This window comes from Stegostoma tigrinum, chromosome 27 (assembly GCF_030684315.1).
Source record: "Stegostoma tigrinum isolate sSteTig4 chromosome 27, sSteTig4.hap1, whole genome shotgun sequence".
Taxonomy (NCBI): domain Eukaryota; kingdom Metazoa; phylum Chordata; class Chondrichthyes; order Orectolobiformes; family Stegostomatidae; genus Stegostoma; species Stegostoma tigrinum.
The window spans coordinates 15505527-15523930 of NC_081380.1; the positions used below are offsets into that span (position 1 = coordinate 15505527).

General features: G+C 44.1%; 1 protein-coding gene across 1 annotated transcript in view; it reads right to left on the reverse strand.

The window, feature by feature from the left end:
- Positions 1-3057: 3057 nt before the first annotated feature.
- mtmr4 (myotubularin related protein 4) overlaps positions 3058-18404 on the reverse strand; it is a 171866-nt gene continuing 156519 nt past the window's right edge. The window contains exon 20 of the transcript XR_007250022.2: positions 3058-4494. The gene's annotated coding sequence lies outside the window, so the exon portion shown is untranslated. The remainder of the gene's footprint in view (positions 4495-18404) is intronic.

Consider the following 18404-nt stretch of genomic DNA (forward strand, 5'->3'; position numbering starts at 1 on the left):
AATTTAGGTAGATACACAGGGAATGCAGGCAATTCTATGGTATTAACTGGGAGCACTATTGTTCATGATAACATGAAGTTTTCAACATTTGACTGAGACCAGGATAGGTCAAGATAAAACTGTGCAAAAAAATAGCAATGGAGCCTTCTGGTATAATGGCTATTACCAGGTTAACTTGAATGCACGTTCTATTTATTGGTACGGCTTGTGCACCAATAACTGCAAGTCTTCTCAGATTCTCATCAAACCTAACGATCTGTGTAGGCAGGCATACGTACACAAGTAGATGAAAGGTAACACATTCCTGGTGATCCTTCAGCTTGGGATAGATGTTTCTTGCGGATTGGTATTGATCTGTATTTTCTTTTGGGGAGCTGAGTTTGTGTGTGAAATGCCAGCTTCACAGTAAAGTGAATCTAAACCTGTGAACTGGCACTTGACTATAACTATATTGATTAAACGTGTAGAAATTGTCACAAACAAATATGCCAAAGGTTACTAGATAATAAAATGTGAGGCTGGATGAACACAGCAGGCCAAGCAGCATCTCAGGAGCACAAAAGCTGACGTTTCGGGCCTAGACCCTTCATCAGAGAGGGGGATGGGGGGAGGGAACTGGAATAAATAGGGAGAGAGGGGGAGGCGGACCGAAGATGGAGAGTAAAGAAGATAGGTGGAGAGGGTGTAGGTGGGGAGGTAGGGAGGGGATAGGTCAGTCCAGGGAAGACGGACAGGTCAAGGAGGTGGGATGAGGTTAGTAGGTAGCTGGGGGTGCGGCTTGGGGTGGGAGGAAGGGATGGGTGAGAGGAAGAACCGGTTAGGGAGGCAGAGACAGGTTGGACTGGTTTTGGGATGCAGTGGGTGGGGGGAAAACGCCCTTGACCGCGTCTCCCGCATTTCCCGCGACACTTCCCTAACACCCCGCCCCCGCCCCAAGAGGATCCCCCTCGTTCTCACACACCACCCTACCAACCTCCGGATACAACGCATTATCCTCCGACACTTCCGCCATTTACAATCCGACCCCACCACCCAAGACATTTTTCCATCCCCTCCCCTGTCTGCTTTCCGGAGAGACCACTCTCTCCGTGACTCCCTTGTTCGCTCCACACTGCCCTCCAACCCCACCACACCCGGCACCTTCCCCTGCAACCGCAGGAAATGCTACACTTGTCCCCACACCTCCTCCCTCACCCCCATCCCAGGCCCCAAGATGACATTCCACATTAAGCAGAGGTTCACCTGCACATCTGCCAATGTGGTATACTGCATCCACTGTACCCGGTGCAGCTTCCTCTACATTGGGGAAACCAAGCGGAGGCTTGGGGACCGCTTTGCAGAACACCTCCGCTCAGTTCGCAACAAACAACTGCACCTCCCAGTCGCAAACCATTTCCACTCCCCCTCCCATTCTCTTGATGACATGTCCATCATGGGCCTCCTGCACTGCCACAATGATGCCACCCGAAGGTTGCAGGAACAGCAACTCATATTCCGCCTGGGAACCCTGCAGCCATATGGTATCAATGTGGACTTCACCAGTTTCAAAATCTCCCCTTCCCCTACTGCATCCCTAAACCAGCCCAGTTCATCCCCTCCCCCCACTGCACCACACAACCAGCCCAGCTCTTCCCCCCCACCCACTGCATCCCAAAACCAGTCCAACCTGTCTCTGCCTCCCTAACCGGTTCTTCCTCTCACCCATCCCTTCCTCCCACCCCAAGCCGCACCCCCAGCTACCTACTAACCTCATCCCACCTCCTTGACCTGTCCGTCTTCCCTGGACTGACCTCTCCCCTCCCTACCTACACCCTCTCCACCTATCTTCTTTACTCTCCATCTTCGGTCCGCCTCCCCCTCTCTCCCTATTTATTCCAGTTCCCTCCCCCCATCCCCCTCTCTGATGAAGGGTCTAGGCCCGAAACGTCAGCTTTTGTGCTCCTGAGATGCTGCTTGGCCTGCTGTGTTCATCCAGCCTCACATTTTATTATCTTGGAATCTCCAGCATCTGCAGTTCCCATTATCTCTGATGCCAAAGGTTACTCTCAGGTTTCGACCAGTCTAGATCCATATTCTGAGATGTGGGAATGCCGGTGTTGGATTGGGGTGGACAAAGTTAGAATTCTTATGAAACCAGGTTTTACTCCAAGTCGTCCTCGCCTAATGAAGGAGCAGCACTCTGAAAGCTTGTGATTTCAAATAAACCTGTTGTCATACAACTTTTGATATTTTCTGAGAAGTTACAGATTTTTCTTACACATTTATAACAATGTTTTAACACATTTGAAATGCTCTGTTACTTTATTTATTTTTGTCACCATAAATGACAGGAGTAAGACTCTGGATTGAAGATTACAAATAATATGCAAAAATGTAACAAGAGCTACATGCCTGGCTATTTTCAAAAATTGTGTTCATTCTGTGTTTAAAAATAACTAAAATGCTTCTGATTACAATAAAATCTACTCCAATATTTGTTGATTGTTTGAATGCAATTTTCTCTGGGACTGGAATACAAGGAAGGATTACAGCTAAAATCTAGTCATTAAAACAAGTGTGTTCTTTCCTGTTGACATGAAATTGATAATCTCTGTCAAAGAATACATAGAATATTTGGTGTCAGGAATAGAAACATTGCACATTGACAGGGAGTCTTGGGACTTGAGACTCCAACAGTGTGCAATGGTTCAAGTGGAGACCACTCAATTCCATTCAGTCATGCAAATTTATTTATGTAATCCAATGTACAACACACCACAATTTGTTCAATTATGGGAAAGTAATAGAAAAGATGCTGGAGGTATAAGGAAAATCTCACTGTTTGCAGTAAACTACTGCACAAGGGTGGTCACTCAGGCTTTCCGTGGAAAGAGAAAGCTTTCCTTCATTCCCTCTTCCCAGAGATAAGCTTGCAAAATAAGCATCAGCGTCGACACATTGCACCCTCTTTCAATGCTATTGGATGTCACTGACTGCAGGCGTCAAACAAGCTTAGATTTTATTTCAAAATATACTTTATTCTCTTTATACGTACACATTGTCACAAAAGCAGTTTGATTCTACACAGTTGCGTATCAAGCATGAACACTGGACTTTGACTCTATCCAAAAAACCAAAGATTTCTTTTATACATACAATGCTAATATTTACATATATTTGAGGCATGAGCTGAGTCCAATAACTAAACAGACCCCCATTTACCTTCAGCAGGGAACCCTCAGATCGTGGTCTTTCCCCACTGCACCTTGGCAGCAGTTGCCCCAAGCTTTAGTGCATCCCTCAGCACGTAGTCCTAGACCTTGGAATGTGCCGGTCTGCCACACTCGGTTGGGGTCAACTCCATTCTGGCACCAAGCAAACGTATCAAGTTACAAACTGATTGGGATTCTATGTGTCTTCACGGGCACGGGACCATGACTGGTATACTGACGGTGATCACCATTCCTTCATGCTGTAACAGTTCTCTGGGCAATGTTTGTTGAATCACCATAAAAACTCAAAGTATGATTACTGATTGATAAGGTTTGTCTGCTTATGGTAATGTTTGTGGTTGTGATTCAGGACTCTCATATAAATATTGTACTGAACCTTCCCTCACTTGTCTCCCCAAAATTTTACATCACACGCAAAACAATGGGAAATTTTGCAGTAGAGCTCTCTTCCTTTTTTCCAAAGTTGTTTCACCCATGAAACCCAAGCACCCCACTGAGTGATGTCAACATCAATTGTCCATGCATTGAAAGCCACCTACAAACTTTACTGCTAGATCTATTTTTTTTCTCTTTATGTATGATTTTTTGTGAATTAATTCTAATTTAATATTTTACTTGTTGCTACTCAGTTTGCTAATCCGTTTTTTACTATCTACATTATGGCTCAGATTGTCATGTCTCTATAATTGTCATAAACTGGATGTAAGCTCCAAAGTGCACACCATGACTTCCTTAAAAATTGATCAGGATGTTTGAACTTGTAACAAGCAATTTCTTGCTCCCCAGAAACATCTGCAAAAGTATCCAAAGCCAAGTTAGAGTTGGAGACTATGGATAGTTCCAAATTACTTATGTGGATAGTTACTCAGGAAGGGCTAGGCAGAAAAATTATAGTCTAACCCCAGGGTAATGATTGAACGGACTCACAATCACTCACACTGACATGAACCCCTGCTCATTCTTTGATTTCTCCAGTGCCCCCACATATTCTAATTATCCCTTTCCTCAACCACACTGACCTCTGATCAGACCCGACAAGGCAGACTTGACTGTACCTCCTTCTCATCTACCCACCGCACTTATCCTATTGACTTGCCACCATATCTACTTACCTCATCCAACCACCTACCCTATCCTTTCATTCATTCATTCACTAATGTTCACATTGGAGATTTATACTTGCCATATGGTAGCTACTGCCATAGAAAGAGGATGTGTCCAGTCTTCTGCCTGACATTACAGATTGTGCTTTACATTGATGAAACAGCCAGATTCCTAAGATCTAGGAACAAATAAAGAGCGGTGTCAGAGTTGGACAAAATATTTGAGCAGAAGGACATTCCAAATAGTGACAGGTGGTTTGCAGAAGACTTGTGCCTAGTCTGGCTTTGGTTGTTGATAAATTGTTGGAGGTGATTATAAAAGATTGGATTTATGGACATTTGGAGAGGCAAAAATTGATTACACTTAGATTCTCCAGCATCAGCAGTTCCTGCTAAGATAACAAGGTGTGGAGCTGGATAAACACAGCAGGCCAAGCAACATCAGAGGAACAGGAAAGCTGACGTTTCGGTCGAGACCCTCCTTCAGTTTTTTTCTGAAGAAGGGTCTCAACCGGAAACGGCAGCTTTTCTGCTCCTCTGATGCTGCTTGGCCTGCTGTGTTCATCCAGCTCTACACCTTGTTACAGATAGTCCGCACAGTTTTGTGCAAGGAAAATCATAACTCACAAACTTGATAAACATTTTTGAGGAAGTTACCAAACAGATTGTCGATGGCCGAGCAGTAGACATAGCTTATTTGGATTTTAGTAAAGCGTTTGACAAGGATCCTCATGGTAGACTAATTAGTAAAGTTAGGATTCTGGGTAGGTTTGCCAATTGCATACATAATTGGCTTAACGGCAGGAGACAAAAAGAGGAGTAGTGGAGAGTTACTTTTTGGGCTGGAGGTCTGTAACCAGCAGTGTTCCACAGGGATCAGTTCTTGGCCTTCTTCTGTTTGTCATTTATATAAATGATTTGGATGAGAATATAGAGAAGGCACAGTTCGTAAGTTTGTGAATCCAACCAAAACTGATGACATAGTAGACTGTGAATGTTTTCTAAGATTACAAAGGGATATTAATCACATGGGTCAATGGGCTGAAAAATGGCAGATGGAGTTCAATCTGGATAAATGCGAGGTATTGCATTTTGGTGCAACAAACAAGGGTAGGGCTTATAAAATTAATGGTAGAGCCTTCGGTAATGTTGTAGAACAGATGGACCTAGGGATGAAGTTTGCATCACAAATAGACAGGGTGGTTGAAAAAGCATTTGGCATGCTTGCTTTCATTGCTCAGTCGTAGACAGAGATATTAGGCACAGAAACAGACCCTTTGGTTCAACTCATCCATGCCAAACAGATATCCTGTATAAATCCAGTTCCATTTGCCAGCATTTGGCCCATATCCCTCTAAACCCTTCCTATTCATCTACCCATCAGATGTCTTTTAAATGTAGTCATCATACCAGCCTCCACCACTTCCTCTGGCAGCTCATTCCATACATATACACCACCGTCTGTGTGAAAAAGTTGGCCCTTAGTTCCCTTTTATATTTTTCCCCTCTCACCTTAAACCTATGCCCTGTAGTTTTGGATGCCCCCACCCCAGGGAAAAGACTTTGCCTGTTTATTCATGTCCCTCATGATTTATTAAACAACTTTAAGGCCACCCCTCAGCCTCTGATGCTTCAGGGAAAGTCCTTTGAGTATAAGCGTTCAGAAGTCATATTGAGGTTATACCAGGCATTGGTGAGTCCTCTTCCGGAAGAGTGCGTCCAGTTCTGATCACCCAGTTATAGAAAGGATATTATCAAGCTGGAGAGGGTTCAGAAAATATTTACCAAGCTATTGCTGGGTATAGAAGTTTTGAATTATGAAGAAAGCCTGGATAGGCTGGAACGTTTTTCACTGGAGTGTAGGCAGTTGAGAAGCAATCTGGCAGAAGTTTATAAAATAACAAGGGGTATAGATAGAGTTGATGGGATTTCTTTTCCCAAGCTTGGGGGATTTCAAGACTGGGGATACATTTTTAAGGCGAGAGGAGAGAGATTTAAAAAAGACATGAGGCAATTTTTTTTTTAAACAGAAGGTGGTTCGTGTGTGGAGTGAACTTTGAGGAAGTGGTGGGTATGGGTCAACATTTAAAAGACATTCGAATAAGTATATGAATAGGAAAGATTTGAAGGGATGTAGCCAGGAGCAAGCAGGTGGGACTAGTTTAGTTTAGCATTATGTTTGGCATGGACTGGTTGGACCTAAGAGTCTGTTTCTATTAAGACTCTATGACTCTATGTTTCCTGTAAATAACCTTGCTCTAGTAATTTTAAGCTGCCCAATTTCGCTGTTTGGATAATTTTGTTTTAATCCCAGCTTTCAACGACAGGGGTAGGAATATTGTCCCATATATGTCAAATACTAGCCAGTATTTTCCTGCGACAGATTTAGGTTTAGGTTAGTGTTATGGCTGATCTGATTGTAACCGTATAGCATCTTGCTGAGGCTGCCCATGTCTGAACAGCACAAAATGGCCAACAGCTGGCCAAATCTAATGCAGGCAGAACATGGCTGACCGTAGTTAGAGTGCTTGAGAAAAAAATTGCTTAATTAGTCTTCATAAGTAGAACAACAGTAGCTCTGTATAATCAAGGTTACTGGATTGAAATAGGATGTGCAGCTGCTGTTGCTTATGCATAAGACAGAGATAAAAACATTTCACACTAATAAAGTTGATTCTCTTGAATTAATCAATCAGTTACGATATTAAGAGTAGGTTTTGGTTAAAATTCTTCAAATAATCATAGATGTAGATTCCAAGTAGTTATGCATCCAAATATATGGAAAAAAATTACTAAAAGCATTAGAGGAAAAGATTCAAACTAGTTTCAGACAATAAAAGCAGCCCCTATATCATCACTGGGAGAAATAAATTAGAGGCACAGAAATTAGCAGACATTGGAATGTGGATTGAATGAGCAGATTAAGACAACTTGTTAGCTAAAGAATTCTAACATTAGGCTTTTTTGGAACTGATATTATAACAGTTAGTAATAACCAATATTCTTTTGTTTTTCCTGCAATGAGGTTAATAAGTAATTTAAAAGGTCCTTAAATGTTAGGCAAACATCCAATTAATTGGCAGTTAACATGGTGCAGCTGGCAAACATTACTTGAATACAGTATCCATTGTGAAATGCCCCAAGAAGGGAGTTAAGAATTTGAGAAACTTCTTGAAGAACCAGGGGGTGGACCACAAGCCTGTTCATCTCGTTGTCACTCAGTGATATGATTACATTAATTAGAAATACATTGGAATTGCTGAGGCAAGCCTGAACTATATAAAATGCTGTACCAGACAGCCAATTACAAAGGGATAATTCGGTGCTGCTGGCCAATAGCAAACAAAATGGAGAGGGGGAAGGATGGGGGGGAGCTGTGTGTTCGAAGCTTGGAGTTGATGCATTAAGACATTCTAAAAACTTTTTTGTTTCCCTTATTGGTCTTGCTAAACATGAATCTATCCAAGTCTGCTGTTAAGTAGTCAAAGACTCAGCTTCCACCATCCCTTCACGATGAGAGTTCCAAAGATTCACAACCCTCTCAGACCATCTATTTCTCCTTATCCATATTTTAAAGGGATGGCTCTTGTTTTTAAACAGCAAGCACTAGTTCTAAATTCTCCCATAAGACAAAACAGCAGGCCATATCCAACCTGGCAGGACCCTCACAGTCTTAAATGTTCCAATCAAGTAATCTTTTCTTCTAAACAACAGTGGATACAAACCTAACCTGTTCAATCTTGCCTCATAAGGTGAACTGCCCATTTCAGATACTAGACTGGTAAACTTTCTCTGATCTGTTTCCAATGCATCTATACCCTTTCATAAATATAGCGACTAATACTGTTCTCAGCAGTCCACCTGGGAGTTTCACTCGTGCCTTTTGTAACTGAAACTGTTTTTGACTTCACAGATGCTGCCAGACCTGCTGAGCTTTTCCAGCAACTTTGTTTTTGCACATGATAGAAAGACAGAACTGCAAAAGCGAGGTTATTAAGTCAACCTGTGACTTTTTGAAATCTTGGTGTCTTTACAAATACTTTGAACATCTTCTTAGTAAACTTTGGGCTGTTGTTGGAAACAATACCATTTGGAATGTAGGGATATCACAACTGTAGTAACAGTCAACATACACTGCAGTAGCAATCGACCACAATAAGGTAAGAATGGTCGTCAAACATTAAAGAGTTCATGTCCGAATGGGCCCAACATCTCACAGGGGATTCTTCAGGAATGAGAAGTTATTTCTATCATGTCTACGCATGGCACACATATTACAACTACCAACAAGGTCCTCCAACTATTTGAGATGCCTGGCCACCAAACAGCCCCACAAGCTCTTTTGTCTGCATTTGATTATGCTTAAGTCATTGCTGAATCCTTTGAACAATATTATTTTCAAATGAAGGAATTACATTATCAAAAAACAGGAATTGCTCAATAATAAGAGAAACATTATCTGTATTCAAAGTAAATCTACAAAGGCATTAGGTGTAACATGCTACTCATGGCAGCAGAGTAGAGCCCCCATGTTGGAGCTTGATGGCTCCATTTGTTTTTTTTAAATAACCACACACAAGAAAAAAGATAAAAACTTTTAACTTTTTAAACTTCCTCAGGAGGGGAATGGAGGAAGCGACTCCCAGAGGCCACCGCAGGGAAGTGAGTTGGGGGGGGGGGGGGGCGAGGGCGAGTACCAGACTACAGGCGATTACAAGGGGGTGAACCCCAGACTAGAGGCTGTTGTGGGTTGACGGAGGGGGGTTGAGGCTCAGGCTAGGGGCTGTTGCAGGGCATGGGGGTGGTAAGGCCCAGACTAGGGGCTGTTCGAGTGCACTTGACAATATCACTAATTCTGTTCAATTCAATCCAATTCATAATATCGTCTGTGAACTAAAGATGCAGACCTTCCTTGGGTGCAGGATCTTTCTTTTTGTTCTTTCCTGATGATGTTAAGTTTATTTCACGAGGCCAGTCCAGTCTTCGCATCAGAGTGTACTTCAGCTCCAATATCATTGTGATCAGATGCCAGTGAATATCAACCATAGCTGCGGAAAAGGCATGAGCTGGTGTCTGATACTTGCTTTAAATATGTTGAGTCTCATATGAGAATGTGAGGCCAAATTGTTGTAGACAAGAGGTGCATTTTTGATTATGCTTTTACATCCAGTAAGGAGAACAAACATTCATGGTTGGTCTCAATGTTGACTCTTAGGTCCAAAATTCAATCAGACCACAGGGCCACGTAACCACAAAAGCATCTTTCTCGATAATGGCGTTGAGTTCCCAGATCCGACAGCACTCTTGAAGCAAAATATACATAAGGCTGAGGAACTGGCAACAATAATCATTGGATGTGGTGAGTTGCATTGGGCTAAGATGTCAGTGGAGTAGAGGTGAGCATATCCTTAACCTTCTGAAAGGCCATCTATTAATGTACATTTAATACCATGCTTGTGTCTTGAGAGATTTCTCAAGTGTTCTGTAACAGAGGAGCAGTGTGGTAAAATCTTCGTCAATTGGTTCACCATACCCGGGAACTACACTTTCGTCTTTCAGCATAAGACCTGCTGTTTGTAAATATTTCAAGACATGACATAACCTGCTTTAATAGAGCACTTATTAGGCTATTATCAAAATGCAACTGAAGCCATCAAATCACTGTAAAATAGTGGACATGGCACATTAGAAACTTTCCAGGCCAGAAGCAATACCAAAGGGGTTATCTATTCAAATGGTATCGACCAAAAGGGGTGATGAAAGTAGTAGGAGTTTAGACATCTCATTCAGAGGGACCAGATTGGGATCCAGTTTTGGAAACATTCTACTGCTGAAAAGCTGTGCCAAACTTCCCTCAACTATTGACATTGGATGATTTCTCCAGCAGGTGCATTATTGAATTCCACACAAATTAATATTGACCCACTGAACTTGAGAATTGTTACCTCACCTGAGCATCTGGTGCAGTCATCAGTGAGATGAATCCCATATTGACCATGTCATCCAATTGTTTCTTTCCTGTGATTGGATGTGGTATTTCCCAAGGTGAAAAAGAGACATTGTAATTTAGTGGTAATGGGAACTGCAGATGTTGGAGAATCCAAGATAACAAAGTGTGGAGCTGGATGAACACAGCAGGCCAAGCAGCGTCTTAGGAGCACAAAAGCTGACGTTTCGGGCCTGGACCCTTCTTCAGAAAAGGGTGAGGGGGAGAGGGTTCTGAAATAAATAGGGAGAGGGGGATGTGGATTGAAGATGAATAGAGAAGATAGTTGGAGAGGAGACAGACAAGTTAAAGGGGTGGGGATGTAGCCAGTAGAGGTGAGTGTAGGTAGAGAGGGGACAGGTCAAGGGGGCGGGATGAGGTTAGTAGGTAGGAAATGGGGGTGCAGCTTGAGGTGGGAGGAACAGGTTAGGGAGATGGGGGCGAACTGGCCTGGTTTTGGGATGCAGTGGGGGGGAGGGGAGATTTTGAAGCTTGTGAAATCCACATTGATACCATTGGGCAGCAGAGTTCCTAAGGGGAGTATAAGTTGATGTTCCTGCAACCTTCAGGTGACATCATGGCACTGCAGGAGACCCAGGATGGACATGTCATTTAAGGAATGGGAGGGGGGAGTTGAAATGGATCGCAACTGGGAGGTGCAGTTGTTTACTGTGAACCGACCGTAGGTGTTCTGCAAAGCGGTCCCCAAGTCTCCGCTTGGTTTCCCCAATGTAGAGGGGCCAAAACGGGTACAGCAGATACACTATACATTGGCGGATGTGCAGATGAACATCTGCTTGATGAGGAAAGTGTTCTTGGAGCCTGGGATGGGGACAGGTGTAGCACTTCCTGCGGTTGTAGGGGAAAGTGACAGGTGTGGTGGGGTTGGAGGGGAGTGCGGAGCAGACAAGGGAGTCACGGAGAGAGTGGTCCCTCAGGAAAGCAGACAAGGGTGGAGGTGGAAAAATGTCTTTGGTGGTGGGGTTGGATTGCAGATGGCGAAAGTGTCGGAGGATGATACATTGGATGCGGAGGTTGGTAGGGTGGTACGTGAGGATGAGGGGGATTCTCTTTTGGCGGTTATTGTGGGGACAGGGTGTGAGGGATGAGTTGCGGGAAACACGGTCGAGGGCGTTCTCGACCACTGTTGGGGGGGGGGGGGGGCGGTGAGAAGGGAAGTTGCGGTCCTTGAAAAAAGTGAGGACATCTGAGATTTCACAAGCTTCAAAAATCTTCCCCCCCCCGCCACTGCATCCCAAAACCAGCCCAGCTTGTTCCCGCTTCCCTCACCTCTTCTTCCTCTCACCTATCGCCTCCTCCCACCTCAAGCTGCACCCCTATTTCCTACCTGCTAACCTCATCCCACCCCCTAGACTTGACCTGTCCATCCTCCACGGACTGACCCATCCCCTCCCTGCTCCCCGACCTACACTCACCTCTACTAGCTCCATCCCTGCCTCCAACTTGTCTGTCTCCTCTCCACCTACCTTCTCCACTATCCATCTTCGATCTGCCTTACCCCTCCTCCTCCCCCTTTTCTGAATAATGATCTAGGCCTAAAACGTCAGCTTTTGCACTCCTAAGATGCTGCTTGCCCTGCTGTGTTCATCCAGGTCCACACTTTGTTATCATTGTAATTTAGTGTTAACTTTTGAAATAAATTAGTAGTGTTGCGAGCTCTGCCGGTGCTGTAAGCAATGTAGGATATTGACAGTGAAAGATGCAGTTCGCACTGTTTATGATTTCTTGTACTCAATGTGTAAGATTGAGAGCAAAGCATACCTACTAACTTTGAAGTGAATTTTTCTTGTAGTGATAATTTATTCTTTCTCCATACATATCTAATCTTTGTATATCGTTTGACAGGTTTTAGGTCTCCAGTTGCACATACCTTTACATCAGGAGTTCGTACGGTAAGCTTAGCTAGCCTTAGAATCTCACCCAAGAAAACCATAATGGTGGCACCAGTGTTTGGCTTAAATTTGCTTCGGTAATGATTTATGTTAGGTAATGTCTGCCCAATCAACAGTAGGTGACATTTTAATTTCACCAAGGGAAGGATAGCATTAGCTTTTCATAAGTAATATTTTGTGATACTATATAAGGAATTCTTTGCATTGCATGTTTGATCCGTTTTTCAAAGCTCTGTTCCAGAATACACAGAATGGGTCAGAAACAACTTGGTTCAAATGTGGTACCTTTAGGTTGTAGCAGACCTTTGAAAAGTCACCTCTTTGGAGTAAGGCTAGACAGTTTTGCCTTTGCTGATGTGACCACATCTATAACAAGATAACAACATGTCGAGCTGGATGAACCTAGCAGGCAAGCAGCATCAGAGGAATAGGAAAACTGACATTTCCGGTTTGGTCCCTTCTTCAGAAAGGCAATATACCCCACGTGGTATATTGTTCTGTTAAGGGATCTGTCTCCTCAAGTCAAAACCTCTACTGTACTGCTTCAGTAAGTAGTCAACACTTAATGAACAGTGATATTAAAGTGTGAATCTGGATGAACACAGCAGGCCAGGCAGCATCTCAGGAGCACAAAAGCTGACGTTTCGGGCCTAAACCCTTCGTCAGAGAGGGGGATGGGGTGAGGGTTCTGGAATAAATAGGGAGAGAGGGGGGAGGCGGACTGAAGATGGAGAGAAAAGAAGATAGGTGGAGAGGAGAGTATAGGTGGGGAGGGGATAGGTCAGTCCAGGGAAGACAGACAGGTCAAGGAGATGGGATGAGGTTAGTAGGTAGGAGATGGGAGGTGCGGCTTGGGGTGGGAGGAAGGGATGGGTGAGAGGAAGAACAGGTTAGGGAGGCAGAGACAGGCTGGACTGGTTTTGGGATGCAGTGGGTGGAGGGGAAGAGCTGGGCTGGTTGTGTGGTGCAGTGGGGGGAGGGGACGAACTGGGCTAGTTTTGGGATGCGGTGGGGGAAGGGGAGATTTTGAAGCTGGTGAAGTTCACATTGATACCATTGGGCTGCAGGGTTCCCAAACGGAATATGAGTTGCTGTTCCTGCAACCTTCGGGTGGCATCATCGTGGCACTGCAGGAGGCCCATGATAGATGTGTCATCTAAAGAATGGGAGGGGGAGTGGAAACGGTTTGCGACTGGGAGGTGCAGTTGTTTATTGCGACCCGAGCGGAGGTGTTCTGCAAAGCGGTTCCCAAGCCTCCGCTTGGTTTCCCCAGTGTAGAAATAGCCACACCGGGTAGAATGGATGCAGTATACCATCTAAAGAATGGGAGGAGGAGTGGAAACAGATCGAAAGAATGGGAGGGGGAGGGGACGGGGACTGGACTGACCTATCCCCTCCCCACCTATACTATCCTCTCCATCTATCTTCTTTTCTCTCCATCTTCAGTCCGCCTCCCCCTCTCTCCCTATTTATTCCAGAACCCTCACCCCATACCCCTCTCTGATGAAGGGTCTAGGCCCAAAACGTCAGCTTTTATGCTCCTGAGATGCTGCCTTTCCTGCTGTGTTGGTCCAGCTTCACACTTTGTTATCTTGGATTCTCCAGCATCTGCAGTTCCCATTATCTCTCACTTACTGAACAGTGTTCTGCAATAAACAGAACTTTTGTTCCTTCTTAAACAACTTTCTGGACTAATCACTGCACCACCATTGCACCTGTGTTCTTAGAAAGAAAAAAGCCACAGAATGAGGCTGTAGCGCTGCAGGGTGAAGGATTACAGAACAAGTTGAGAATTTGAACGTTAATGTCACTTGTTGAGTCGTATTTTACTTTGAGGTAGGAAAAAGGTAGAGGTGAAGGAATAGATAGACAGCAGAGAATAGGTTGTAGGATACTTCAGCAAGATTAGTCAAGGAAGAAACAAAATAGGAAGGGATAGAAAAAAAAGAAACAGGTGAACACAGCTTGATGGAAATCAGAAATCAGTGCGACAACAAGGATAAGTTGGTCTAACAAAGCCAACCGGGGGCCAGTTCTATGAAAGCCAAAACTACAGTAAACATAAGAATCTGCAAGGAAAATAATGTAATAATTGTAACAAAGCAGCCCGGTGGACCTCACTGAATAAAAGAGATCCCTGATTGCAGCTGTTGATCTGGTCCAATCAGAGATCCCTGGCTGACATATAAACAGGAAGGCTAGAGATCCTGGTCACTCTGAGCTGGATCAGTATCAATGATTTTCCATGTGCAAATAAAATGTGACTTGATAATGGGATACTGGCCTCTCTGGAGTTATTTCATTCCCTCTGTCGAGAGAAGCACGGTCCTTAAGAAATTGCTTGCAACAGTTGTCTTTGAGTAAGGGTATGCATTTCAGGCATCATTTAGGAAGCTTAACTCATTCAAAGGTGGAAAAGACTAGGTCCAGTATATGGAAAGAATGTGGTTTTTATTTCCAGGCAAATGACATTGAGGCAGATGAAAAGCAATGAGTAATTCTCCTGACAGCTTGTGCATCTGCAGCTTTTTCAGTTATTCAGAGTCTAACTGTTCCTGAGGCACCAGATATTAAGACCTTTCAAGAGCTCACAGATCGAATGAAGGAATAAAATGACCTCAAGCCTCCTCTAATTCTGAGACAGTATCAGTTTTACTCAGCAGTTGAGAACTAGAGGAAACTGTGTCAGGATTTTTAACAAGACTAAACCAACTAGCAAAGGCACATCTCTTTTGTTTAACCCTTAATGAGTTGCTGAGACACTATTTGGTATGTGGGAACAATGATGTAACCATGCAAAAGCACCTACCAGCTGAACTTAGAACCCCCTGCTGAATTCAGCCAGAAGCGATGGGTGGCACTGCCATGACCTCTTCAAGTAGACCTAACCGATTTGTGGTCCATTATTACAAATTTCAACTAGACTTCAAACAGGCACTACAACTGGCTTTGTCATTGAAAATGCAGCAAATGAAGCATTTGAGTTGCAGGGTACTCTGACGGAAGTGGATACCCTCACCAGGTTGACTGGGCTTGGGGCACACTGGGACATTTCCTGAACAGACGGACCCTTGGTCAGCCCACAGCAAAACAAAACCAAACATTTAAAATTTGCTTCAGAACCTGAGTTGGCAAGCCAGTGTAGTTGCTGCCCTATGTGGACTCGACAGCAAAAGAGTGTCCCTCGACCGAAATTGAGTAATAAACCCATTGGTTGGTATCAAAGAGTATGCACACCCTGGAAAGTCCACCTACATCTGGTTTGGAAGAGTTAAAATTGCTGAGCAAGATTCAAACCAGAACCAAAATAAACATCTGGTTAAACAGTCACCCAGTTCTAACAGACATCGATTCCAGCATGGCCGTTTCAGTGATCTCAAAACCCATCTTTAGCAAAATTCGTTCTGGACTCCAACCCTTATGTTTGTGTTTGGTCTTGGCTAGACCGAGAACTTATACTGGGGATGGTTCCAGTTTATGAGAAGAACTAGTTCAGTTATTACTGACCACAGCAAAAGGCAAAATTGGTTGAGAAAGATTAATCTAAATTGGCTCAACATTTTTTTTATTAAAAAATGCCCGTCTAGTGAAGTCCTAATTAAACACCTGAAAGTTTTTCAGCAAGGTCTACAGACCTGGTCTACGAGCCAAGGCCACCTTGCATGGTGACTAGGAAGCAATTCCATGACACTGCAAGGCCCTCCCAGTGCCATTTACCTTGCAGGCAAAAGTAGAGGCAGAAATCAGAAGGCTGGAAAGTGAAGGAATTATCAAACCAGTCTAACTTGTGGGTCAGGCAGTTCTCATCATATTGATTGTGAAGCCCAACAGATTCGCTTGCCTTTGTGGGATTTTTAAAAAAATGGTAAATCACGTTTTGCAGCTGGATAAATACTCAATTTCTTGCATAGAGAATTTATAGGTAAAGCTGGCAGGATGACTGTCCTATACAAAGCTAGACATAAGCCACACATACTTGCAATTGCAGTCAGATGAGGATTCCCAGAAATATGCCACAATTAATACCCGTAAGGGTTTGTACCAATACATAAGATTGCCTTTTGGGGGATCAGCCTGTGCACTTTTCAACGAATGATGGAGAACATTCTACAAGGTCCCCAGGTAACCATTAATTTGGATGACATGCTAACAATAGGGAAGACCAATAAGGAGCACTGAGAGAGCTTGGACATAGTCCTTCGATGTTGCTCCCAGGCAGGTGTTTTTCCCTTTTAAGCATACATATTCTAGGCACCACAAATGACCTAGAATCGTAGAATCCTGACAATGTGGAAACAGGCCCTTCGGCCCAGCAAGTCCGTACGATCCATCCTCCTATAACCCACCTAAGCTCCACATACCTGAACACTACAGGCAATTTAGCACGGCCAATCCACCTAGCCTGCACATCTTTGGACCGTGGGAGGAAACCCATGCAGACACTGGGAGAAACTGCAAACTCCACATAGACGGTTGTCCAAAGGTGGAACCTGGGTCCCTGGCGCTGTGAGGCAGCAGTGTTAATCACTGAGCCATGGTGCTGCCTACTCAGGCTGGAGTTAACAAGACTGGGTTACACATATCGGAAGACAAAGTGAGGGCGATCAAAAATGACCCAGCTCCTACATCCACCCTGAAATTTAGGTCTTTCCTTGGGCTGGTAAATTATTACAGATAACTCATACATTACCTCAGCTCCAGCTGATATAGATTTGCATCAACTCTTAACAAAAGGTCATGACTTGGCAAATGGTCACATAGCCAAACAGGGGCTTTCAGGGAAGTGAGGAAGTATCTATCATCCTAACATGTTGGCACACTATGATCCCAAGCAAGATCTGGCACTTATGTGCAATGCTTCCCATATGGCATTGGGGTATTAGCTCATAGGTGGCACAATGGAGGGGAACACCCAACAGCTTATGTACCCAGGACTTTGGCTAATGCAGAGCATAAATACACCTAGACAAGTTTAGTGGTCACATTTGGAGTCAGGAAGTCTCACCAACACCTTTACAGACAAATTTGTAATAATGGACCACAGTTAGGTCTACTTGAACAGGTCATGGCAGTGCCACCCATAGCTTCTGGCTGAATTCTAAGTGTGTATAATTACAAGTTGGAACACAGTATTAAAGACCAAATAGCAAATATGAATGGACTGAGCCACCTCCCACTATCAGATACACTTCCAGCGGTACTGCCACTGGAGAGTCCGTAACAGGTTTAAATTTTCTGGACACACTTCTAGTTATAGCTAGCAATATCCGACTTTGGACATAGAAAGATCCAGTCCTGGCAAAACTGAAACAGCCAGTGATGGGGAAACCAAAGGGTCATCACAACCAGAACTCAAAGCTTTTTGTACACATGACGTGGGGGTGCTAGTGTTGGACCGGGGTGGACAAGGTCAGAAATCACGTGAACCAGGCTATAGTCCAACATGGCTGTTTGAAAACACAAGCTTTGGAGCTTCGTACCTTCTTCAGGTTTTAGTGAGTGAGAGAGATAGCATCAGACACAGAATTTAAGTAAAAGGGGTGAGCGGGGAGGGCATCAGGAATACCATCACAGGATTCCTTTAAGTGAGAGGGACAATTTACTTCAGGGGATCAAGTTTGGAGTAGGCAACACAGGAATGGCCCTACAGAGGTAAGAGGTATGGTCGATGCGAGGTCACGTTCACTGACCTTTAAAATTTGGGTAGGTGCAACAGTTCTGAACAAACACAGACCACATGAAAGTTGCAAACTCACAAACGGTACAGGAGCAAAACACACCTAGCTCCTCCACAGCCTTTCTGACTGTTCCAGAACTTGTGGGATCTCCCTCTCCATCAAGTGTTGAAGATACCTCAGAATCTGAGATTGACACGTACAAGTTGCTCTGTTTGTCACCAGAAGAGAACAAATTTCTTCTGAGACACTCCCAATGCACGAGGTAAGCCAGTGTGTTACACATTGCCTATATCAGAGGCAGAGTTGGAGGAGTGACCTGGTGCTAAAACCCGCCAGGAGGAGCTACACAGAAAAGAACCAGACTATGTCTTTCGACTCAGAGGGGGAGGAATTTGGTGATTGTAACAAGGTGGACTTCAAATGAATGATTATTCATTTGATCCAGAGTTCTGGCTGACGGATAAGAACAGGAGCACTAGACATTCCGTTCACTCCGAGAGCTGGCTCTGAGG